This window comes from Sapajus apella, unplaced genomic scaffold (assembly GCF_009761245.1).
Source record: "Sapajus apella isolate SASKATOON/1434 unplaced genomic scaffold, GSC_monkey_1.0 scaffold30, whole genome shotgun sequence".
Taxonomy (NCBI): Eukaryota; Metazoa; Chordata; class Mammalia; order Primates; family Cebidae; genus Sapajus; species Sapajus apella.
The window spans coordinates 15,787,803-15,814,468 of record NW_022436970.1 but is presented as its reverse complement, the minus strand read 5'-3'; the positions used below and the strand labels follow the sequence as shown (position 1 = coordinate 15,814,468).

General features: G+C 41.4%; 1 long non-coding RNA gene across 1 annotated transcript; it reads right to left on the bottom strand.

Annotated features, from left to right (window-relative positions):
• Window positions 1-11,514: 11,514 nt before the first annotated feature.
• Window positions 11,515-25,833, bottom strand: LOC116561794. Its single transcript, XR_004273609.1, has 3 exons — window positions 24,833-25,833; window positions 13,349-13,530; window positions 11,515-12,378 (listed from the first exon to the last, which is right to left on the bottom strand). It is a non-coding gene; the product is annotated as an uncharacterized LOC116561794 (long non-coding RNA).
• Window positions 25,834-26,666: the final 833 nt, after the last annotated feature.

Genomic DNA, 26,666 nt, shown 5'->3' with positions numbered 1-26,666 from the left:
AAAAGGTCAGGCGGGGTGGCTCACTCCTATAATCCCAGCACTTTGGGAGGCTGAAACAAGTAGATCATGAGGTCAGGAGATCAAGACCATCCTGGCCAACATGGTGAAACCCCATCTCTACTAAAATACAGCAAAATTAGCCAGGTGGTGCAGGCCTGTAGTCCCAGCTACTCAGAAGCTGAGGCAGGGGAATTGCTTTGCTTGAACCTGGGCAGCGGAGCATGCTGTGAGCCGAGATCGTGCCACTGCACTACAGCCTGGGCGACAGTGCGAGACTCCACCTCAAAAAAAAAAAAAAAGAAACATTTCTTATGCAGTCCTACTACGACAAAAATGAATTTCCTAAGAGCTGCTCGAGTATCCAGTGACACGTTAAGAAGTGAACTGTAATTGTTTGCGGTCATATTCAGAGAATCTAATGTGTTTACTTGTTTGTTGAGGCTTTGCCAGTCCAATCTTTTTGGCTTTGGTGATTAACTTTCAGCACCTCTTTTCTTTTCCTGAGGCTGATCCAGTCGGGCCTATCAGCTAAAATCTCCTGGCAATGCCTGTTCTGACCACCAGCAAGGATGCTGAATTTCCAGTAGTGTTTCTGTTTAATTTCTGCAAACGCATGTATTACTGCTTGAACATTCTCAGGAGTTTTAAACCTAGCATGGCATTCTGTGTCTCCTTCTAGAAATCAGTAGAAACAACTTCTGGGATCACTGCCAAGTATTCTGTACAAAATCATTCCTGACTTAAAATATGTGTAAAAGTCATTCAACTTTTTGCAACTCGTGAAAAAGAAGTTTCATCAAACCTACATAAAGCTTAAGTTCCTAAGTAGTTCAAGGGCTCTTACTTGTTCTGTGTGTGTGTTTTAAGGTAATCAGAAAAAATATCTGAAAGAAGAGCTGTAGCCAGTCTTTTGCTCCGGAGACCCTGCCCTGGAGGGATGCCTGAGCCCATGGTCTCAGAAAGCCCACTCTTAGGGCAGCATGTCCCAGCCTGGGTGGCCCTTGCCCCTGTCTCCAGACTACACTATCTTCTTTTTTCCTTCACAGTCCTCCATTAACTTAAGCTTCTTCCCTCTTCAATACTGGAAAGCCCAAGATCTCCAGCTGCTGGACATCCAGGCGTCATTTGTGTCTTCTTGTTCCCTTCCTCCCCTTCAAGCCCAGCAATTACAACGCCAGGCTCCAGGAAACAGCCCTGGGTCCTAGGAAGAAGGAAAAAAAGGGAAAGATGCTGGATTACTGATCCTCCCAGTACCGAGTGCCTCAGTCTATTCTGGCTGCTATAACAGAACACCACGGACTGGTGGCGGGACATCCATTTTCACACAGATCTGGAAGCTGCAAGTCCCAGATCAAGGTGCCAGGGTTGGTTTCTGGCAAGGTGTCTTTTTGTGGTTTGCAGGCAGTTGCCTTCTTACTGTGTCCTCATATGGCCTCTCCTCTGAGCTCACACAGAGGGAGGGTGGAAGAAGGAGAGAGAACAAGAGAGATGGGGGAGAGTGTGACAGCGCACAAGAGGTTGCAGGCAGGCTCTCTGGGATCTTTCCTCCTCCTCCTCCTCCTCATTCTCGTCTCCTTCCTCCTCCTCCTCGTCTTCCTCCTCCTCCTTCTTTTTTAGAAGACTCTCACTCTGTCACCCAGACTGGAGTGCAGTAGCACGATCTCAGCTCATTGCAACCTCCACCTCCCAAGTTCAAGCGATTCTCTTGCCTCAGCCTCCTGAGTAGTTGGGACTACAAGTGTGCACCACCATGCCTGGCTACTTTTTGTATTTTTAATAGAGATGGGGTTTTGGTATGTTGGCCAGGCTGGTCTTGAACTCCTGACCTCAGGGGATCTGCCCACCTCCACCTCCCAAAGTGCTAGAATTACAGGCATGAGCCACCTTTTTTCTTCTTATAAGGACAGTGGTCCTATCAGATTAGGGTCCCATCCTTATGACTTAATTTGATCTTAATTGACCTCCTAAAAATCCTGTCTCCAAATATAATCACATTAAGAGTTAGAGATTGAATATACGAATTTGGGGGAACAGAAAAATTCAACCCCTAACAGTGAGTGAACTGGAGGGGTTCTGGGCAAGGTGCCAAGGGTTCAGGAGTCAGATTCTTGAACCTTTCACTTTAACACACAATGACTACAATGAGGAGGATGCTGAGGGCAATGATGCCGATGGTGAAAGTTCACAGATATTAGCTAAGTAACAAAATTGAGAGGAAAAAATTACAGCTTCAATCTTACCATTTATTCATTTCATTTCATATTTATTTACTGATTGTCTGTTGGTGCTTGATGAATTAGGCAAAATGAAAGTGGGCTAGCAAGATGACCGTCTGCACCAGAGCAAAGATGGGAAGGGGCAGGATTGGAGGCAGGATGAGGACTGAGAGGGTTCTGTAGCAATCCTGGCCAGAAATGTTAGCCTGAACGGCAGTGCTGCCCGATGACTTACAGAGAAATAAGCAAATGCCAGTGGGAGATATTTGAGAGTTAGAATCCGTTCTTGAGCTGTCTATATTCTCTTCAGATCAAGGGGATAACAACGGTAGTAATATCACATATGTTACTCTTCAAGACAAAGGGTGTTAGCAATGAAGGAGTTAGGAATGTATGTTCAAATCCTAGCTCTCCCTCACTAGCTGTGTGACCCTGGAGGAGTTATCAACCTCTCTGTGCCTGTTTCCTCAACAGTCTTATAAGGATTAAGGGAGTCAACATATCCCCTGACTTCATGCACTTTTGTGTCTATAGTCATGTAGCACATTCTTTCTCTGACCTTAAGATCCACTAACAGGGTGGGAATGGAGAGCAAGGTAGGAACTCAAGCGACTCATAGCAATAACACCACCTCCTTAAAAAATGGGCAGACATCCTGAATAGACATTTCTCAAAGGAAGACATAGAAATGGCTAATGGATGTATGAAAAATGCTCAATTTCACTAATCATCAGAGAAATTCAAATTAGAACCACAATGAGATACCATCTCACACCTGTAAAACTGGCTACTATGTGAAAATCAAAAGATAAATGTTGGCAAGGACGTGGAGAAAGGAGAACTCTTGTATGCTGTTAGTGGGAATGTAAATTAACATAGCCGTCATGGAAAACAGTATGGGGCTCCTCAAAAAATTAAAATTAGAGCTATAATCCAACAATTCCACTATTGGGTTTGCATTCAAATCAGTCTGTCATAGAGATGTCTGCACCCCCAGGTTCACTGCGGCAGTATTCACAATAGCTAAGATATGGAATCAACCTAAGTGTCTGAAAACAGAGGATGGATTATTTATTTATTTATTTATTTAAAGACAGAGTTTTGCTCTTGTTTCCCAGGCTGGAGTGCAATGGTGCAATCTCAGCTCACTGCAACCTCTGCCTCCCGAGTTCAAGCAGTTTTCCTGCCTCAGCCTCCCAAATAGCTGGGATTACAGGTGTGCACTACCACGCCCAGCTAGTTTTTGTATTTTTAGTAGACATGGGGTTTCACCATGTTGGCCAGGCTGGTCTCGAACTCCTGACCTCAAGTGATCCACCTCCCTTAGCCTCCCAAAGTTCTGGGAGTACAGGTATGAGCCACCCCACCCAGCTGGATTTTTTAAAATGTAGTATGTATATACAATGGAATACTATTCAACCTTTAAGGAGAAGAAAATTCTGGCATTTGTGACAACATGGATGAACCTGGAGACATTACACTGAGTGAAATAAGCCAGGCAAAGAAAGACAAATATCACATGATCTCACTTATATGTGGAATCTGAAAAAGTGGAACTCATAGAATCAGAGGTAGAATGGTGGTTCCCAGAGGCTGGGTAGAGGAGGGAATTGGGGAGACAGTAGTCAAAGGATAGAAAATTTCCTTGGAAGGAATAAGTTCAAGATATCTATTGTTCAACATGGCGACTACAGTTATCAACAATGTACTGTATATTTGAAAATTGCTAAGAGAATAGATTTTAATGTTTTCACCACAAAAAAAATCAGTATGTAAGTAAGCTGTATCTTAATCAGCTCAATTTCATCATTCTACAATGTATACAAATTTCAAAAAATGTGTACACTACAAATATATATAATTTTAATTTGCCAATTTAAAAAATTAATGCTTTAAAAAAAAAAAAGAAGTAAGGAATCAGTAGTATAAATATTAAAACTGTCCTGGTGTTATTAACCAATGAAAATAGGCAAGTGAATGAAATACAAAATATAAAAATTTAAGATAAATTACATTCAAAATTATCTTCTGATGATGGACTTGTATACAAAGAAAGCCTAGGGAATTGATTAAAAATTATCACAAACAATAAGAAAAAACATAGAATACCCACAAGCCAATGGAAGAAGAGACTCACTTCTGCAACAACAGCAAAAAAGATGAAAGATCTAGTGATAAAAGAGATATTTACAAGGCCTATTCTTTTTTAAATTTAAAGGTGCCGGTTGCAGTGGCTCATGCCTGTAATCCCAGCACTTTGGGAGGCTGAGGCGGGTGGATCACCTGAGGTCAACGATTCAAGACCAGCCTGACCAATGTGGTGAAACCCTGTATCTACTAAAAGTACAAAATTAGCCGGGTGTGGTGGTGCATGCTTGTAATCCCAGCTACTCCAGAAGCTGAGGCAGGAGAATTGCTTGAACCCAGGAGGCAAAGATCGTGTGTCAGTGCACTCCAGCCCAGGTGACAGGGGCAAAACTCCATCTCAAAATAAAATAAAATAAAACGCTACTAAGGGACTGTGATAAAAACTGCCATTTGTTCCTCATCTCCATAAAAGGGTACAAAGTTTCAGACAGAACGGAGTAGGTTTTGAGACCTGTTGCACAGCAGGGTGATTGGGGTCAATAATAATGTAGTATCTATTTCAAAATACCTAAGAGAGGACATTTCAAATGTCTCACTGTAAAAAAAAAAAAAGATTCGTAATCCAGGTGATGAATATGTGAATTGGTTTGATTTAATCATGCCACATCTTACACATATATCAAAACAACACTGTACCCCAGAAATGCATATAATAATGATTTGTCAGTTAGAAAAATGTAATGCAGCTCCTATATTTCAGCTGGGTGTGTAGACACCCAGAATTAAAACTGTGTTTTGCAAGCTTGCTTGTAGGTAAGTATGACCTTTAGGCTAAATGCTAGTGCACAGGGTTTAAGTGAATGTGGGGTGTAAGGCTGTGAGAGGGCCTTAGAGACAGGAGTGAGGTCCCCTCCACTGTCTTCCTCCGGGCTGAGCACATGATGGTGGGGCTGGAATAGCCATCCTGCCCGTAAGGTAGAGGCTGTGCTGAGGATGCTGGAGTAAAAAAATAGATAAATCTGGGTCTTCAATGATGGTATGGAGAAAACGTGGAGCCCTAGACAAGCCTACATTCACGAGAAAGTGTGCTTGTTTAGGATTTGGTGCTGTCAATCAATCACAGCTGAACTTAATTCTGAGGCAGTGCCCCAATAAAAGACTTGAAATCAAGACAACCTGGCTCAATTGAGTCCTTCTAAAAGCCCTCCTTTTTGTGTTTGCTGATTTCACACCAATTATCAACTCCCGTCCCTCCATTCCCCATTTCTCACAAGAATATTTATTTCTATTTTTATTACATTCTTTGAAAACATTTACAAATAAATAACAATTTCTTAACTCATCTTCATGATTCAAGAACCCAGCTTTCATATTGTTCTAAATTATCTTCCTAGATTACAAATTTGACCCTGCCAGTCTTGTGTCTGAGATTATTCATCAGTGTTCCAGCATTAACAAACTTCTCAAATATTTCATCATCCGGCCCTTGGCTTTGTCTTCCACTTTTTCTTCCAATCTACCTACACAACCTCCCCCGAGATTTCTCCAAATAGAATCCCTGACAGCCAGGCAAGGTGGCTCACACCTGTAATCCCAGCACTTTGGGAGGCCCAGGCGGGCAGATCACGAGATCAAGACATCAAGACCAGCCTGGGCAACATGGCAAAACCCCGTCTCTACTAAAAAAAAAAATTAGGTGTAGTGGTGCACACCTATAATCTTAGCTATGTCGGGAGGCTAAGGCATAAGAACTGCTTGAACCCAAGAGGTGGAGCTTTCAACGAGCTGAGATTGAGCCACTGCACTCCAGCCTGGGTGACAGAATAAGACTCTGTCTCCCTCACCTAAAAAAAGAAAGAATCCCTGGCAATTTCCCCAGTGCACCGGGCTCTTCATGCCTCTGTGGCTTTGCACACAGGTTTCTCTGCCCCATTCCCACTCCTCTCTGATCCGCTTGCCTATGCATTGCTCTCAACCCACACTAGTAACATCTCTAGGAGAAGCCCTCCCCAGTCTCTCTCTGCCCACCCTAAACTGAGCAGATGCTCCTCCTTCATAGCCAGTCTCCGGATTTCCTTAATATCCTGCCATAATTCCCAAATACAGTAGTCTCCCCTTATCCATGGTCTGCTTCCCTCAGTTTCAGTTACTTGCAGTCAACCCTGGTCCAAAAACAGGTGATGCAGTACAATGAGATATTTTGGAAATACATTGACATAACTTTTATTACAGCATATTGTTATAACTGTTCTATTTTATTTTTAGTTATTGTTAATCCTTTACGTAATTTATAAATTAAGATTTTTCATAAGTATGTAATGTATGTATAGGAGAAAACATAGTATATGTGTGTTTTGGTATCCACAGTTGCAGGCGTTCACTGGGGGTCCTGGAACGTCTCCCCCGAGAATAAAGGGGAACTACTATATCCCAAACATTGGTTTTTCATCCCTCTGCCCCATTAGAACATAAACTCCTGAAGAACAAATACTGGACCTTGTTCATGTTTGTGTTTCAATAATATAAACAATTTGGGTGACTAGTAAACTTGGAAAACAATTATTGAGCTAATTAATCAATCTCTAGAGCAGGTTATTTCATACCTGAGAAGTCACAGGCCAGTGTAGAGCACTGCTGCTCTCTATACCCAGTGTGGGAAATACTACCTTAAAGTTACATAGCATCACTTTAAATGATCAGTGAGCATTAATCGTTCAAAAATAAAAACACAGGGCCTAGTGTGGTGGCTTACACCTGTAATCCTAGCACTTTGGGAGGCCAAGCTGGGAGAATCACTTGAGACCAGGAGTTTGAGATCAGCCTGAGCAACATAGCGAAACCCCATCTCTACAAAAATACAATTTAAAAATTAGCCGGGAGTGGTGGCATGTGTCTGTCTGTGGTCCCAGCCTACTTGGGAGGCTGAGGTGGGAGGATAACTTGCCCTGTGAGATCCAGGCTGCAGTGAGCGGTGACCATGTCTGTGCTCTAGCCTGGGTGACAGAGCAAAACTCTGCCTCCAAAAAATAAAAATAAAAAACACAGAAGCTGAAACTGAATAGTAGTACTGGGACATAAAGAAGTCACCTAGATAATCATGAACAAGTCTATGGGTTTAAAAAAATTATCCAAATACATTATTCAAGTATTTGAATATTAATTTGACATCCAATTATTATACAAATAAACACAATTTTAAAATATTCTCATTTATATTGCATATCCTTTAAAAACATAGCTGTGGATTTCAGTTTGAGAAGCAGAGTCATTTACTATTTTTCTTAGGAGTCATATGCCTCTTATCCCAGAAAACTGCAATTTTGCAACATATATGTGAACGTGGTTTCATAAACGCCTCAAACCCATCATCAACCTCAAGTTAACTCTCACTTTAATGAAATTTCCTAAAATGCCTTCATCTGCAGCTTACTCTGGGAGGTCGGGCTAATTTAAATACTGTAAAACACTTGCCTTTCATCCAAAACAGAATCATTGCATGGCCAAGGAACCCTTAGGCAGCATGCCAGTCAGTTTAATAGCCCCTTCAATTTTACTAAACGACCTATGACTATCTGAAAGATTACCTCCAAGGCTGAAAACCCTGTGAGGAATTTTTTGTGCCAGGCCCAGGTGTAGTGGACCTTTGCCTTGAGTTTAACCCCGCTTCTCTGCAAAAACTTCCAAAGACATACAAAGCTCAACGTTCCTTGTTGCAGCTGTCCATCAGCACTCACCTTCAGGCCACATGAGGTCTAAATGAGAAACACAAAAGCTGAACAGTCTCTGGGGTAGCAAGTATGGAGAACTGTAAGAGTTTTCTCCCATGCTGTTAGAATGCCATTTTTTTTCTGAGACAGAGTCTTGCTCTGTCACCCAGACTTGGAGTGCAGTAGTACGATCTAGGCTCACTGCAACCTCCACCTCCCAGGTTCAAGCGATTCTCCTGCCTCAGCCTCCCGAGTAGCTGGGACTACAGGCACGCACCACCATGCCCAGCTAATTTTTGTATTTTTAGTAGAGACAGGGTTTCACCATGTTGGTCAGGCTGGTCTTGAACTCCTGACCTTGGAATTCACCCACCTCAGCCTCCCAAAGCACTGGGATTACAGGCGTGAGCCACTGCCCCTGGCTGGAATGCTTTTTAAGACATGGGATTACCCTTGGGATTCTCTACAGGCACAGCATCAGCACCTCTTGGCTGGTTTTCAAGGCCCACTTTTTCAAATAAATTACTTAGAAATAATTTAGAAATAATTTAGAAATAATTTCTTAGTAAGAAAAAGCAAAATTCCCTCCTAGAAGAGTTACCAGAGGAGAGTTCAAAACAAATCCTGGGTCTACTTGAAAAAAACGCAACCAAAAATGTGAAGGACTATTCTGACAGTTAACATGGAGCTAATTACAGCATGTTTCAAAAGGGGAATCCTCATTTTACACAAATAATTTTCACAAATAAAATTACTCCTAAGACTTCAATTTGGAGCCGCTATGTGATAAAATACTCCTTCTTTACGTTAAATGCTGTAGGTGTGGCACTGAGTTGTAATTCTACAACAGTGGTAAGATGACCTTGTAAAATCAGCTATACTGCTGCAGTATGTGTGCTTAGGTTTTTAGGGTTCCGTGTGTCTTTGATTGTGGAATAAAAATCTGAATTATTAATCCTTTCAATTTTTCTTTTAAGCAGAATTTCCTCATGTGTCATCATCCTATATATACAAATGTGATCAGATAAACTGAGCTAACTGTAACTTCGCCAGATTGTACAAATGATACCAAACATAATTTTACCGTATTATCATCAAACTTTATGGCAGGAGGTAAAAAGCACATAAGATAAATGCTCAGTCTACTGTTTTCCACTGAACTGATTAAGAGACAAGATCAAATACACCTGATGAAGAAGGTAATTTATGCCAGGAAGAATGTAAATTCCAAGCTTCTTTTAAAATTATTTTCAATGTATTTCACAAGTGCATATTGACTAATGTTAAGTTAGTATTCTTAAAGTTTAAAAAACATGGTCATAGATATTCCTGTTGGAAACTGCTTGCTACAATTGGCCTGACCCATATATCTATCTGGAACTATGCTCTTCGTACATATTTATATGTGGTTATATGTTTTTGCTATTTTGAAGGAAACTACATCAGAAGAATAGAAAGTGGTACATGTAGGCTGGGCGCAGTGGTTCACGCCTGTAATCCCAGCACTTTGGGAGGCCAAGGCAGGCACATCACAAGGTCAGGAGATTCAGACCATCCTGGCTAACACCGTGAAATCCCGTCTCTAATAAAAATACAAAAAATTAGTTGGGCATAGTGGCATGTGCCTGTAATCCCAGCTACTCAAGAGGCTGAGGCAGGAGAATCACTTAAACCGGGGGAGGCAGAGATTGCAGTGAGCCAAGATCACACTACTGCACTCCAGCCTGGGCAACGGAGCGAGACTCTGTCTCAAAAAAAAAAAAAAAAGAAAAAGAAAAAGAAAGAAAGAAAGAAAAAAGAAAAGAAAATGGTACATGTATATGTAAATGTTAAAAGAAAGCAAAATTGAGTGAAAAGAATGGATACATAAAGGAAAAAATGTGGAAAGGCAAGAAAAAGGGAGAAATTAAAGTGCAAAACATCAGAAAGTGACATAAACAAGAATTCATGCTAAATGTATCTTCCTTCAGGCTGCTATAAACGATTAACATAGGCTGGAAAATTAACATAAGCAACACACATTTATTTTTTGCAGTTCCGGAGGGTGGTAGGTCCAAGATCAAGGCCCCTAAAGATCCTGTGTCTGGTGAGGACCTGCTTCCTGGCTTGCAGACGGAGAGAGAGGGAAATTTATTAGGGGAATCGATCCATGTGATTATGGAGACTAAAGAAGTCCCACAATAGGTTTCCTACAAGCTGGAGAACCAGGGAAGCAGGAAGCATGGCTCAGTTCAAATCTGAAGGCCTGAGAACCAGGGAGACTAATGGTATAATTCGTAGTTTGAGACAGAGAAGTCCTGAGAATACAAGCCCTAAAGGTGGGAGAACCTGGAATTCTGCTGTCCGAGGGCAGGAGAAGTAGGTGTCCCAGCTCCAGGAGAGAGAGAGATGAATTCAGCTTCCCTCTGCCTTTCTGTTCTACCTGGGTCCTTAGCAGACTGGATGATGCCCACCCACATTGGTGAGGGCAGTTCTTCCTTACTCAGTCCTTTGATTCAAAGACCAGTCCCTTCTGGAAACATCTCTCAAACATGATGCCCAGAAATAATACTTTACCAGCTCTCTGGATAACTCTTAACCCAGTCAAGTTGACACCTAAAATTAACCATCACAAACATACAAATAAATACATCCATAAAGGTGAAATACGAATTAATTCCATAAAAGGTGCTGGTGTACTTACAGTCAATGTTAACAGTGGGAGAGGCTGGGGGGAAGAGTTCAGAAGACCTTCCTATTCATTTATTTAGAAAACCTCCTGAGAATCTATAATCATTTAAAAAAATATGAAAAACTTAATAAAATGATTTTCTAAGTATTATCATAAGCTAATCATTTTAAGCACACCTTTATGGATTCTACAGACATAATTCTCTTAGGTATTTCTTTTTCAACTAATTCACATTTTACACACACAAAATTCAAGGAGGTGACACTGTGCTTTAAGAAAAAGGACATTCATGTGCATTTTAATGAAGTTTACAAGACTGAGATATGTCTTCCATATTTTAATGCTTTGTTTTTTTTTCAGATGACAAGTGATGTTCACAATTACAAAAATAATCATACAGCTCTTACTCTAATTATTTTTATCAGAAAAAAGAAATCAGAAGTGGAAAACCAACCATCAGAGGTCAGAAAACCTGCGGCTGACATTTTCAGTAGGAAGACCTATTCAAGTGGTTGGAGTCATCTTTCTAAGTCTACTAAGCAGAATCTGTATTCACTGTTGTGAAGCTCACTTAACCTAACTGGTAAAATTTGAGTGTTAAAGGAACTTTGGTCACCTACTAGTTCAATGAAATTTAACATCATATTTTTTTTTTTTTTTTTTTTTTAGACGGAGTTTCGCTCTTGTTACCCAGGCTGGAGTGCAATGGCGCGATCTCGGCTCACCGCAACCTCCGCCTCCTGGGTTCAGGCAATTCTCCTGCCTCAACCTCCTGAGTAGCTGGGACTACAGGCACGCACCACCATGCCCAGCTAATTTTTTGTAGTTTTAGTAGAGACGGGGTTTCACCATGTTGACCAGGATGGTCTCGATCTCTTGACCTCGTGATCCACCCGCCTCGGCCTCCCAAAGTGCTGGGATTACAGGCTTGAGCCACCGCGCCCGGCTTAACATCATATTTTTAAACGGTCCTAAGTCCAACTGTGCAGTGTGATGAGAGACTCTTTAGACAGATTAGAGCATCAGAATAGAAAGACCCAAAATAGACTCAAGTGCTACATGAGCACATAGCAGAAGACAAAATGCATATCTGTACAGATTTGTTGGATTGCTTAATAAATGGTGTTGGGATATGTTTACCTTTAAGATATAAAAAGAAAACAAAAGGTAGCTGTCCCCCACCTTCCTGCAGGCATGGGGACCATGGCAATTCTGCTCCATGCAGAGAAAGCAAGTAGCAGGGCTAGGCAGGGGCCACAATAACATGAGGGCTCATAATTTTGGAGGCTTTTAAGCGAAATCTCTATTTTTATATGAAATCTTCCAAATTTTAGTTGTTGGCAACCATGTCAAATATTTTTAAAACAGAGTGTGAAATGAGCTGTATTTAGTTTCCCAGGGCTGCCATAGGGGATGACCAAAAACTAGGTGGCTTCAAACAGGAGAAACGTATTCTCTTATGGTCTGTAGTCAGGAAGTCGGAAGTCAAGGTATTGGCAGGGTTGGTTTCTCCTGGAGACTGGGGGAATATCTGTTACCTGCTTCTCTCCTAGCTTCTCGTGGTTGCCAGGAGCCCCAGCTTGTAGATGCATCATTCCATCTCTGCCTCCTTCATCCTGTGGCATTCTCCTTTCTGTGTCACCTGTGTCCAAATTTCCCTCTTATGAAGACACTGGTCCTTGGATTACGGCCCAGCCTATTCCAGTATGACCTCATTTTAACTTGATTACACCTGCAAAGACCTTATTTCCAAATAAGGTCACATTCACAAGTACCAAGGGTTAGGCACTAAACATATTCTTTTGGGGCACACAAACACACTACATAAGCAGAACAATCCGCAGGCTCAATCTGATCTAGGCTACCAGTTTATATTATCTGTTTGGTGGCAAAATAAATTCCAAATAGGTTAACATCGTTTGTATTAACAAGCATTAGAAAAATATTTAGCTAAATACTTGTACACTCAAGGAATACAAAAGGACTTTATAAGCATAACTTCAACATGTCAAATTTATTCAGAAGAAAGATTGATAAATTTGACAGATTTAACCACAAAAATATAAATATTTCTCTACTTTTTAAAAAATGAGTAAAGTAAAAATACAGACCAAAACTAACAATGTGAGAAAAGGTTAAATATAGTCTGTACACACACAATTAGACTTTCTTTCTATTAATTTAGAGCCCTCAAAAGAAAGATTGGCATAGGACCACAATAAAAAATTTACAAAAGAGCAAAGACAAATATTCCGCAGCTATGTGAAAACATGTTTAATGTGAGTAGTCATCAATGTGCCGCAAACGTGACAGCAATAACAAACCTTTTTCTCCCCATAAAATTGATGAAAATTAAAAATAAATCAACAAACAGATTCCCAGTGATAGCAAGAAGGTGGGGAGATAAAGGGACCATCATCATACACTGCCAGTGACATTTAAAATTATCTAATCTTTCTAGGGCCAATTTACCATCTGGTATCAAAAACCTTAAAAATGTTCATCCTCTCTAACCAATGCAATTTTTCTTCTACACATATACCCTAAGTAAATAAGTGAGGAAGAAAAACGTTTGAACAAGGCTATTCATCTGTATTAACTTGGGCTACCATAACAAAATAGCAGGGACTACGTGGCTTATAAACAGCAGACATTTATTTTCTTACAGCTCTGAAGGCTGGAAGTCTGAGATCGGGGTGCCAGCATGGCTGACTTCCAGTGAGGGCTCTCCTTCTGGCTTGCAGATGGCAGCCTTCTCATCCTGTGTTCTCATGGTAGAGAGAGAGTCTTCCTCTTCTTATAAGACCACAGTCCTGTTGGATTAGCATACAGTATACCAGACACTTTTCTAGGAAAGAGAATAGAGCAGATAATAAAATTAGAAAGACAATCCCTGCCCCCAAAGTGAGTTCATTTTAGGAGGGGGACAGATTGTGTACATGATGACATTTCTGTTATTTAAAAATAAAAGGGTAAACACATAGAAAAGCGCACACACACACATCATATTTATATAAAAATTGGAAAGAACAACCACTAAGATGTTAACTCTCTCCCCTGGTTGGTGAGATTATAGATATTTTCTTTAGTAAATTTGTATTTTTATGGATTCTTTTTGAAATAAAGAAAAATGAATTAATAGTTTTAAAACAGAGAAATACATTTCTGTATCTCCTTTCCCTTTTTATACAATAGGGGAAAGCACAGTTCTAACATTTACTCCAACTTTATTTCAAAATTGTACTATCACTAGAAATGACAGAATTTCCTACCAGAGAAGCACACACTTTAGGGACTTATCCCATTGACCAGTTTTAACTCATATAAAGTCACTGCACACAGACTGGTATAACTAATAAGAAGCAGATAGCTGGGAATAGGTAAATCTTTCTTCCAAGAATAGAATTCAATTTGTGGTAATGACTGTGTGTTTTCACTGGCCCACAAAAAGCCATGAGGTTACCTTTGGTACTTGAGGTCTTTGATTTAGAGGCAGTTCTATGCCTATTTTTCCCAAGGGGGAAAGGGAATGCTATTTTGGCAAAGACTGTGAAAATGAAGAACGTTGATTGTTAGGAGCAGATAAATCAATAAAGAAAACTATAGAAGAGAAGTTAAGAGTGCAAAGTAAAGAGAAGGCTATTAATGAAAGGTATCAAATATAGAAGTATGTGGTAAGTGGACCAATCAGTGGATCATCTCTTTAGACTGGCCCCCCAAAACCAGTTTTTTGTGGTTTTGATTGTGGGGAGGGGGAACAGGATCCCTTTCTGTCATCCAGGCTGGAATACAGTGGCATGATCATAGCTCAGCCTGATCTCCTGGTCTCAAATGATACTCCCACCTCAAACTCCCAAGTACCTGGAATGACAGGCACATGCCACTGCAGCCAGCTAGTTTAAAAAAAAATTTTTGTAGAGACAGAGTCTCACAATGTTGCCCAGACTGGTCTCAAATTCCTGGGCTCAAGTGATCATCTTACAGGCCGTCCCAAAGTGCTGGGATTATAGGCATGAGACACCACTCCTGGCCCCAAAAATCAGTATTAATGGATGATCCGAGAAGGAGTCAAAGGACAGCTTTTATTCGCTCAACTACATTCAGATGACTATACTCAGAGAAAATAAGAATAAATAAACAAAAGCAACAGACATTCACCCAGAAATTTGCATATTGTCAAATTTACATAATCATGCAATAAAATATTAGTTTGGCTTTCACCAAAAACTGGATCAATTATTTGTACTGATATAGATACTAATGTACACTAAATACAATAGAAAGTTATGTATTAAGACATAACAGACTCACATTCATGGATTATGCATTGTATAAATGCTTCATTGTTAGAACCAAAGCTTCCCAGGAAAATAACGTCCAATTCCCTTTGCAATAAAATCCTACTTATATATATTAAGAAACTTCTCAGACCTTCATTCTCTTTTGCGTAACCTGAAAATAACTTTATTGTTTTCATTTTTCTGCATTCCTTGTGTGAATTTCCACTTAGCTGAATGAAACAAATAATTTACTTCTCAGTACATGTGAGGCAGCCAAATGTTATATAAAAGGAAAGACTATACATTTCTGATATCAAAGGCACTCAGGTTTTGGAAGTTATTTGTAAAAGTTTAAAAGAGGACAAAATAAGAAATTGTTACAAAATCAACCAAGTTCATTCAGTTCCAGCACATAATCACTTTTTAATGTCTGTTTTGCACTACGCATTGTGCTATGTTCAGAAAATTCAAAGATGAATACGATATATTCCCTCTAAAGGATATGTATTAGGGGATAAACTGACATGCGAAATAAACAGATCATTTCTACATAATGCACAAGCTCTATGATAGAGGCATCAGTTCAAATTATAAGTATCCAAACAAGGGAATTTAAAAAATCCACACACAACACATTTTCAATCAAACAAGAAGCAAGGGAGATATACAGTGTTTTGTTTTGTTTTGTTTTTTAATTCTTGTAATAGACTGAACAATGGCTTCCAAACTATCCATGTGCTAATGTCTGGAAGCTGTGAATATATTGCAGAGCGGAGTTAAGGTTGCAGATGAATCGAGGATGCCAATCAGATAACTCAAATTAGAGAAACTATCTTGAATTATCCAGGTAGGCCCGATGTAAACATCCTTAAAATCTTTAAAAACAAAAGAGAAGGACAGAAGGAGTCACAGTCAGGCAGAGGGTTATGACTACGAAAGAACGGCACAAAGAGAGGCAGCACTGCTGGCCCTCGAAATGGAGGAAAGGGCCACAAGCCAAGGAATGCAGGCAGCGTGGAGAAGCTGGAAACACCGTGGAGACAGGTTCCTCCTACAGCCCTCAGAAATGAATGTGGCCTGGACTTCTGTCCTCAAGGCCCATTGGATAACAGATGTGTGGCATTCTTTTGTTTTTGTTTTGTTTTTGAGACAGGGTCTCATTCTGTCACCCAGGCTAGAGGGCATTAGCGCAATCTCTGCTCACTGCAACCTCCACCTCCCAGGTTCAAGCGATTCTCCTGTCTCAGGCTCCCGAGTAGCTGGGATTACAGGTGTGCACCTCTACTCCTGGCTAATTTTTGTGTTTTTAGTAGAGACAGGGTTTCACCAAGTTGGCCAGGTCGGCCTCAAACTCCTGACCTCAAGTGATCTGCCCACTTCAGCCTCCCAAAGTGCTGGGATAACAGGCATGAGCCACTGCGCCTGGCCAGATGTGTGTTGTTTTTAAATACTAAACTTAGAGTAATTTATGACAGCAGCAGCAGGAAACCAACATAACACCCAAGAGTGATGAGACCTACAGGATTCTATTTAGCATCCTAAGAAGTTTTCTGAATTTAAAATTTCTAAGGTCATGATCTACTCTAAGTTCTTTTTCACCTTTTCATTGTGAGCTTTTGAAAGAAGCACAGAGAGCATGGGGAAGGGAAGGAGAAACTCATGCGCATGTCCTAAGTACTGAGTACTGAGATGGGCACCTTTCCCTAGACTATCTCACTGGATCCTCCCAGAAAGTCCTGGAAGGATGGTGTTATTATTCCACCTGCACAGATAAAGAAATGGAGACTCAGAATTAAAGATAAAATGCCAATGCACTCTTCTCAGACTGCAAAGCCCATGCTCAATGAACACACCAGGCTACTGCAAATAAAATCCTAGGCTCCAACACAACGTGGGCTCAGGGGCCTAGGGAAGACTACCATCCTGCCCAAAGGCCTCTTCAGTCTTTGGCTAGCATAGACAAAAGAGACTATTTTCTATTTAAATACCATATCTCATCAGTACCGGGATTCACCTTTGACATAGTTTGTGATATGGTTAGGCTTTGAATCCCCACACAAATCTCATCTTGAATGGTAATCCCCGTAATCCTCAGATGTCAAAGGAGAGATCCCGTGGAGGTGACTGAAGCACGGGCGTGATTTCTCTCATGCTGTTCTCATGATAGTGAGTGAGTTCTCATGCGATCTGATGGTTTTATAAGAAGCTCTTTCCCTCTTCACTCAGCACTTCTTCCTGCCAACTTGTGAAGAAGGTGCCTTGATTCCCCTTTGTCTTCTGCCATGATTGTAAGTTTCCTGAGGCCTCCCCAGCCATGCAAAACTGAGTCAATTAAATCTCTTTTCTTTATAAATTACCCAATCTCGGGCAAGTCTTCATAACAGTGTGAGAACAGATTAATACAGCTTGGATACTTGTCTCCCCAAATCTCATGTCGAAATGTCATCCCCAGTGTTGGAGGTGGGGCCTGGTGGGAGGTGACTGGATCATGGGGGTGGATTTCTCAGTGAATGCTTTGGCACCATCCTATTAGTTCTCGTGAGATCAGGTTGTTTAAATGTATGGCGACTCTCCCCCACTCTCTCTCACTCCTGGCCCTGTGAGGTGCCTACTCCCCCATGAGATGTGCGTGTGCCCCCTTTGCCTTCTGCTGTGATTGGAAGCTTCCTGAGGCTCTCACCAGAAGCAGATACCACTGCTATGCTTCCTGCAGAGTCTGCAGGACTGTGAGTCAATTAAACCTACTTTCTTTATCAATTACCTAGTCTCAGGTCTCAGGGTTGTTCGTTTGTTTTTGAGACGGAGTCTCATTCTGCCGCCAGGATGTAGTGCAGTAGCACGATCTCAGCTCACTGCAACCTTCGCCTACTGGATTCAAGCGATTCTCCTGCCTCAGCCTCCCGAGTAGCTGGGACTATAGGCATGTGCCACCACACCCAGTTAATTTTTGTTTTAGTAGAGATGGTGTCTCACCATGTTGCCCAGACTGGCTTTGATCTCTTGACCTTGTGATCTGCCCACCTTGGCCTCCCAAAGTACTGGGATTACAGGCATGAGCCACTGTAATATCCGGCCTCAGGTATTTCTTTATAGCAATACAATAACAGCTTAATACAGCCCTTTTTTCTGTCTCTCTCTCTTTCTCTATCTTTTTTTTTTTTTTTTTTGAGGAAGGGCCTCACACTGTCACCTAGGCTGGAGTGCAAGTGGTACAATCTCAGCTCACTGCAACCTCTGCCTCCTGGGCTCAAGCGGCCCACCTCAGCCTCCCAAGTAGCTGGGACTACAGGTGTGCATCACCATGTCTGGCTAATTTTTGTACTTTTCGTAGAGTGAGGACTTCACCATGTTGCCCAGACTGGTCTTGAACTCCGGGGCTCAACCAATCCACCTGCCTCAGCTCGGCCCCACAAAGTGCTGTGATTATAAGCATGCACCACTGTGCCTGGCTTAGTTTTTATTTTTAATTGAAATTACAAGGCCGGGCGCGGTGGCTCAAGCCTGTAATCCCAGCACTTTGGGAGGCCGAGGCGGGTGGATCACGAGGTCAAGAGATCGAGACCATCCTGGTCAACATGGTGAAACCCCATCTCTACTAAAAATACAAAAAATCAGCTGGGCATGGTGGCGCGTGCCTGTAATCCCAGCTACTCAGGAGGCTGAGGCAGGAGAATTGCCTGAACCCAGGAGGCGGAGGTTGCGGTGAGCCGAGATCACGCCACTGCACTCCAGCCTGGGTAACAAGAGCGAAACTCCGTCCCAAAAAAAAAGAAATTACAATGCATCTTATGTTTATAAAGCCTTGCACGCATAATTGACAACATTTTTTCCTCCTTAGTGATAATTACAGTGTGTTTTACAGTAGAGACTTCTTGGGGTCAGTGAGTTAGCATAGAATGCGTCCCTGAGCTAAGCACTGAACTATTTTCAATATCAGGAAACATAAATCTCTTGCCCTGCAGCTGAAGTTCCTAGAATGCCACACATAGAAAATGGTCACCCATTTTTAAAAATAACCCACTAATCAAAATGTGGGTTTTTGTTTTTTTTCTTAGAATTTACTCTGTGCTGAGCAGTGGGCTAGAATCCCTAAAAGTTCACAAAAAACATGGAAGACGGGGCCCCTACACTCAAAAAACCCACGTAAGAGGTAAACTAACATGAAAAGTCATATGGCATATGACACACTTAAGGGCCTAACTGGCAGCAACCACACAGGGAGATAGGATCGATTACATCCACATTGTGTGTTTTCATTTTGCTTTGTTTCTTATTTTGTTTTCGTTTTTAGTATAGTCTCATCATCCAGCTTGATTCATTAAACTCATTAAAAGCTTATGTAAAAGTATTTTCAACTGACTGTTTCACCTGGGGCATGAAGTAACTTAGATGTTGAAGTCCTAATCTCCGTGCCAGTGAATGTGACCTTATCTAGAAATAGGCTCTTTGCAGATGTAATCAAGATGAGGTCATACTGGATTAGGGTGGGCCTTAAATCCAGTGACTGACATCTTCAGAAGAGAAAAGAAAGGGAGATTTGGATGCAGAGACATGGAGGAGTCACGAAGGAGATGTTCCTGTGGGGACGGAGGCAGAGATCAGCATGATGCAGCTACAGGCCAGGAACACCAGGAACCGCCAGGATTGCCCAGAAGCTAAAGGAGACAAGGAAAGCTTCTTCCTGGACACTTTAGAGGAAGCATGCCCCCACCAACGTCTTCGTTGCAAACCTCTGGACTCCATAATGGTGAGACAATACATTTCTGTTGTATGAAGCCACCAAGCCGATGGAACTTCGTTATGGCATTGGGTCTGAGAACAGCCCACAGAGATAACCCGTGTGAGATTGATTAAATTAAATTAATCATTTTTGAAAGAAAACAACCTCAAAAATAAATTTTTAAAAGCTAAGGGACATGATTCAACTCTTAGCACTATTCAAACACAGCAGAAAATGACGCTGAAAAATCACAAAAAGATGAGAAATTCATGCAGGTGTGAATGTATCCAAAGAAGGAAAAACAAATTGTGCAAAAAAGTAACAGGGTGGTACCAAAACGGCTCTTCCTCGCCTAAACTCAGGACAGGTACACATGACATCAGAAAAAAACAAGTAGCAACTAGAGCAAACTACATGAAAACTACGCAGCCTTATTAAAATTATATAAAGTTATATGATAAAACTACATAACGAAACTATAGTTTTACTAAACAATAGAGATTTGCCAACAGGAATTTACTGAGTATGTGCTACACATTTCTGGAATACAAAAATGGAACAGTAAATCCTTAATTTTTAAAAAAGGAAGAAAGAATTGTAAAGTTATACCGTACATTAAAGTACAGAAAGAGGCATATTCTAACATGCAGGTGCGGGCGAAAACATTGCAGAATATTGGACTAGTGCTAAAGAGAGACAGAGAAGTGACATTGTGGCAGTGTCTGACAGGCCTCTTACCTTATTATTCTAAATACATAACAATGATTTTCCGGCTAGGCCAGGTGCAGTGACTCACGGCTATAATCCCAGCATTTTGGGAGGCCATGGCAGGAGGATTGCTTGAGGCCAGGACTTTGAGACCAGCCTGGGCAACATAATGAGATCCTGTCTCTAAAAAAATAAAACAATGAAAAAGGGTCTAAAGTGCTAAGATACAATTCACGGAAAAAAGAATTTAACCATTAGATTCATTTTTTTCTAAAAGCAAAACCTCTGATAAATTCTTGACATGACTTCAGAAATACCTTGAAGATAATTCATCAATTAAATGTTTGAAAACATAGTAAAGCCATCATCAATTTGGAATTAATTCTGAGTGACTCAGAACTAATTGGGACTGGGAGCATGATGGAATACTAAGATGAATGTGAAAACGTCATATCAGAATCTCATAGTTTACACTAGGGCTACTTAAGTCTTTATTTATGTCTCCCTAGACCATATCAGCATGGGCATTCATGGAGGCACAGGAACAATAAAATTCAGCTGCCCCACCTCTGTCAACTGCCCTTGACATTACTAGGTTCTTTCATTTTCCAAGCTGTTCAGTGGGTTGATTCACTTGCACACCCAAACATCTATCACTTCATTTCATGTTTGGTGGTTAAATCTGTTGATAAACATTTGCTGATAATTTTTAGCTGTCCAAACTCTAGAATTAGATGCACAACACTTGGCTGTGAAGCCTCTGGTTGGCACCTAAAATTACCACTAAAAACAAGTCAGCCAGTTCACATAGTATGGCTTCTTGGTAACGAAAAGATAGGTAGAATCTGGAGGATGTCTAGCCTAGGATGCCGAAATTTCAAAAAGGCATTTAACATGGTAATGCATTGAGGTGCACTTAAAGCCACATGGACAAATCCACCCAAAGAGGTAGTGTTAATCAGCTGGAGAAGCGATCCAGAGTTCTGTACTCAAGCCCATCCTGCTCAGAGTTTCAGTTAATGACTTAGATGAAAGTTTACAGGATGATTATGTCAAATTTGCAAAGGAAGCAAAAATCAAGGCCCGGCGCAGTGGTTCACGCCTGTAATCTCAGCACTCTGGGAGGCTAAGACAGGCGGATCACATAAGGTCAGGAGTTCAAGACTAGCCTGGCCAACAAGGTGAAACCCTGTCTCTATTAAAAATACAAAAATTAGTCGAGCACGATGGCAGGTGCCTGTAATTCCAGCTACTTAGGAGACTGAGGGGACAAATCGAGTGGACCTGGGAGGTGGAGGCTGCAGTGAGCTGAGATTGTGCCATTGCACTCCAGCCTGGGCAACAGAGCAAGACTCTATCTCAAAAACAAAAAAAAGAGAGAGAGAGGGAAGTATAGAGGAAGGCACCAGAACTAACTATACCTGGAGAGAAGAAACTGAGGGACAGAAACAGCAAGAGAAACACATTATTATAGCAGCAACAGCAGTGATAACAATAGTAAAAGTAATGAAAATAGGAATAAAGGTGAAGTCAAAAATCTAAGGTAAAAATACTCAAATGCATAAAGACAAAATGAAGAAAACTAGAAACTTAGATTTTTCTAAATGCAGGTTTAAAATTAACTACATATTACTCAGGAATAGAAAATTAAACGTTGTATGTTCTCACTGATATGTGAGAGCTAAGCTATGAGAACACAAAGCTGGGTGTGGCATCTCATGCCTGTAATCCCAGCATTTTGGGAGGCAGAGGCGGGAGGATCGCCTGAGGTCGGGAGTTTGAGATCAGCCTTACCAGTAGGGAGAAACCCAGTCTCTACTAAAAATACAAAATTAGCAGGGCGTTGTGGCACATGCCTGTAATCCCAGCTACTTGGGAAGCTGAGGCAGGAGAATCACTTGAACCCAGGAGGCAGAGGCTGCAGTGCGCCAAGGTCTCGCCATTGCACTCCAGCCTGGGCAACAAAAGCGAAACTCCGTCTTAACAGATTTTTTTTTTTTAATGATACAATAAACTTTGGGGACTCGAGAGGAGGAGTGGAAGGGGCTGAGTGATAAAAGACAACAAATACAGTGCAGTATATACTGCTCGGATGATGCATGCACCAGGATCTCACAGTTCACCACTAAAGAAATTATTCATGTCGCCAAATACCACCTGTACCCCAATTAATTATGGGAAACAAAACTACCTTCAGCCCAATGTTAGGACTTCTCAGAAAACAGCAGAATAATGAGAAGCTCTAATTTTTATATTAGTTAAATAAAAATAAGTACTACTCATTTTGCTATGAAAAAAATTAACTACATATTTACTATGTACCATCTTCATGTCATACATAGTGTTTTTTGAAGAATTTTAGGATATATTCATAGAAGTATATTTATTAAAGGTAGTATAGACTCATTATATTCTGTATTGCTTAGAACATGTTTTCTGTTCAATCACCTGTTAAGGAAGAACACTACCAAACTGTAGTGCTTTCAGAAGTGCATCAGCAGCATTGCAAAACACAGATTTACAGCCGATAAGTACCCTGAAGATCATAATTCCAGCATAAACAAATTGAGAATATTGAGATCCCGTAAGACTGAAATAATACCACCTGTATTTATTGCAGTTTGTTGCTAAAAAGGAATACGTGGGACTGGGTAATTTACTTAAAAAAGAGGTTTTGGTTCTTCACACTACAAGAAATTTGGTGCCGGAATCTGCTTCTAGTGAGGCCTCAGGAAGCTTCCAATCATGTCAAAGGGGGAGCAGGTATGTCATATGGGGAGAGAGACGAGGCAAAGAGAGACGCCAGACTCTTTTAAACCACCAGCTCTCCTGTGAACTAACAGAGTGAGAACTCGATTATTTCCAAGGGGAAGACACTGAGCCAGTGGCAAGGGACCCACCCCTCTAAGCAAACACCTCCCACCAGGCCCCACCTCCAACACTGCAGATGACATTTTAACATGAGATTTCGAGGGGACAAACATTCAAGCCATATCACCATCATTTCACACAAGCTTACCCAATATACTGACTGGGTCGCATAAAGAATATTTATAGGAATTAAGATTGTTCAACTTAAAAAAGAAAGACTTAATGGTGGGGTGCTGAAAGTAAAAAAGCTGTTAAATAGAGAGGAAGGATTCCAGGTCAGCAGGGCAGAAGGTAAGAACATCACACTGGCAAGGACTGTTGGCAATGAGAGTGATAAATCCTTCAGTGGGGGGAGACTGAGGTCACCAGGAGTGTCCAGAGAATAAATGTTCACTACAGGGAATGCTGCAAATGTCCTCACGACACTCAGTAGAAAGGTGGACGCAACCAAATTGCCAAATTCTGAATTTCACAAAAGCTTAGAGGCTGACCTGAAGTCACCAGCATTTTATTTTTACACGGTAAATACATTTACGAAATGAATCACACAATGATATACAAGTATCACCATTTCACTAAATATAGGACATTTTACCACCAAAACTTCAGTTCAGAATGTTGGACTGTCCTCTAAATTGTCTTCTAAATAGAAATAATTTGGTTTGATTGTTGTCATCCAACCACGAATTGGTAAAAATGTGTTCACTGCGGCAGAGACACTCTTCTATAATGTGACGTTAATTCTCCTCCCATGGAGTGGCAGGGTTTGTGTTCTTTGCTTTGCGCCTAAATACACCTTTATGACTGCCTTTACCAATAAACGATGGCTACATTGAGGCTCTATGACTTCTGAGTCTAGGTCATTAAAAATAAAAAGCTATGCTCTTCCTCTTCCTTCTCTTGGGGTACTCCCTCAAGGACCCCAGCTGCCATGCTATGAGAAAGCTCAGACCACATGAAAAGGCCATGTCTAGGTTTTCCAGCCAATGCGCAGCTGAAGTCCCAGTCAAGGGTCAGACATGTGAGTGATACCTTCAAGGTGACTCCAGCCCCAGCCATTGTCTAACTGTACTTGCTTGAGGGACCCCAAGCAAAAACCTAGCTGAGCCCAGTCAACCTTCAGAATCGTGAGAAATAAAAATAGTAGTAGTCAGGAGTTCGTAGAAACGATCCAGAGTAGAAGGATCTAGATTGATTGCAAGAGTTAGCTTTGTGATTCTGGGAGATGACTAGGTAGATCTGAAGTCTGTAAGGCAGGATGTCAGGAAGGGCAGGCCGGAGGGGCAGTTTGAGTTGACACTGTGTCCACAGGCAGAAATTCTTCTTCCTCAGGGAAGCCTCAGCTCTGCTCTTCAGGCCTCTCAACTGACTGAGTCAGACCCAACCAAATTGCCAAGGATAAGCGACTTAAAGTCAATTGATTGTAGATGCTAATTACATCTACAAAATTCCTCCACAGCAACAAGCTAAGTTAGTATTTGAATTACTCTTTACTATAACTAAGCCACGTTCATACATAAAGCTGACCTTCACAATAATAAAATGATTTTTTGTTCTTTTACGTCATTAACCTTTGGAGGTGATTTGTTCCACAGAAATAGGTAACTGGAATGGTCAGTGTAGATTTCCATTGGAGGCAGAGGCAGGAGGATCACTTGAGCCCAGGAGTTCAATACCAGCCTGGTCAACACAATGAGACTCTGTTTCTACAAAAAATTTTAAATAAAAAGATTTAGTAAACACTAGGCTTGATGACCTCTCATTCTTCCAAGCCTAAAATGCCATAATTCACTCACAGGTCGCCTATCTCAGATCTGAAACAGCGGTTCTAGTGTTCACAAATCCCTCAAAGATTTGACTACATTAATCAGTCCTCTTGATTGATTGATGTGATGATAAATCCATTGAGATGCTTTTGGCTGTAAATACAGTTAGCCCTCCATATTCATGGGTTCTGCATCCACAGATTCAACCAACCAAAGATCAAAACTATTTGGGAAAGAAAATGCATGGTTGTGACTGTACTGAACATGTACAGATTTTTTTTTTCCTATTATGTGACTTAAAAATAGGTGAGGTAGTGGGTCGCAGGATGGTTGTATTAAACAAATCCACAGCCACTTCAAGGACCCAGATTCTCGCCATCATTTTGTTGGGTCACTACCAGCTGTGTTTATTTTTTGGCCTGAAGACTTCTCCTCTCTCCCGACTCCCCCAGAACTACCATGAGCCTGTTCCCCAGAGAGAATGTGATCATTATAGTAACAGCTGACCTAAACTCACCAGGACTTATGCTTGGGGGAAATAGGATCATTCTCCCTGAGAGCCTGGCTGTGGGTAGGAAAAAAGGCCCTGATCACACTGGGGTTCTAGTACAAAGGAAGAACTTCATTGAAGGCAAGGAAGAGGAAAAGAAGGGCAGTGGCTTGTCCATGGTCGAAAGAAAGCCCCTTAAGGATTACTTCTCATTCAGCATGGCACTGTGAAAAGTGCTCCTCTCAAGGGGTCCAGTAGAATTGTGTTCAAAAGCCAAATCAGACTGGGCACAGTGGTTCATGCCTGTAATCCCACCGCTTTGGGAGGCTGAGGCAGGAAATCCTTTGAGCCCAGAAATTTGAGACCAGCCTGGGCAATACAGTGAGACCCCATGTCCACAAAAAAATAAAAAATTGCCAGGTGTGGTAGTCTGCAGCTCTAGTCCCAACTACTTGGGAGGCTGAGGCAGGAGGATCACTTGAGCTTGGGAAGCTGAGGTATTGAAATCACCTTTGCAAAATTATGACTGAGACAGTGAAAGAGATCTAACTTAACTGACTCCATCTTGCTTCTAATCTCCAAGCTGTCCTTGTTCATTTCTGAGTGTAGGCAGAACTAACTTTGGGAGAAACTCAGTTAAAAGTTTACGAAAAGACAGTAACAGCCCCTTCCCAAAGCAGACCTCCTTCTTGCCTGAGGACTAGGTTACTTTTGTAAGACTAACATTAGCCACAAGATTAGAAATGATGGTTTAGAAGTCATACAGTTGGAGACTCCAAGATTCTGATCCTCTCCAAACTGCTCCTAAGACCAGTGCTTGAGATATTTTGCAGACCCTATACATGATGGATCAGCTAGGACCACCTAGATCAATAAACTGGCTCATCTGATCTTGTGGCCCCCACCCAGGAACTGACTCAGCACAAGAAGACAGCTCCAATTCCCTATTTTTTCATCTCTGACCAATCAGCACTCCTGGCTCACAGTCTTTCCCCCGCCCACCAAGTTATCCTTAAAAACTCTGCTACCCGAATGCTTGGGGATACTGATTTGAGCAATAATAAAACTCCAGTCTCCCGCACAGCCGGGTCTGGATGAATGACTCTTTCTCTATTGCAATTCCCCTGTCTTGATGAATCGGCTCTGTCT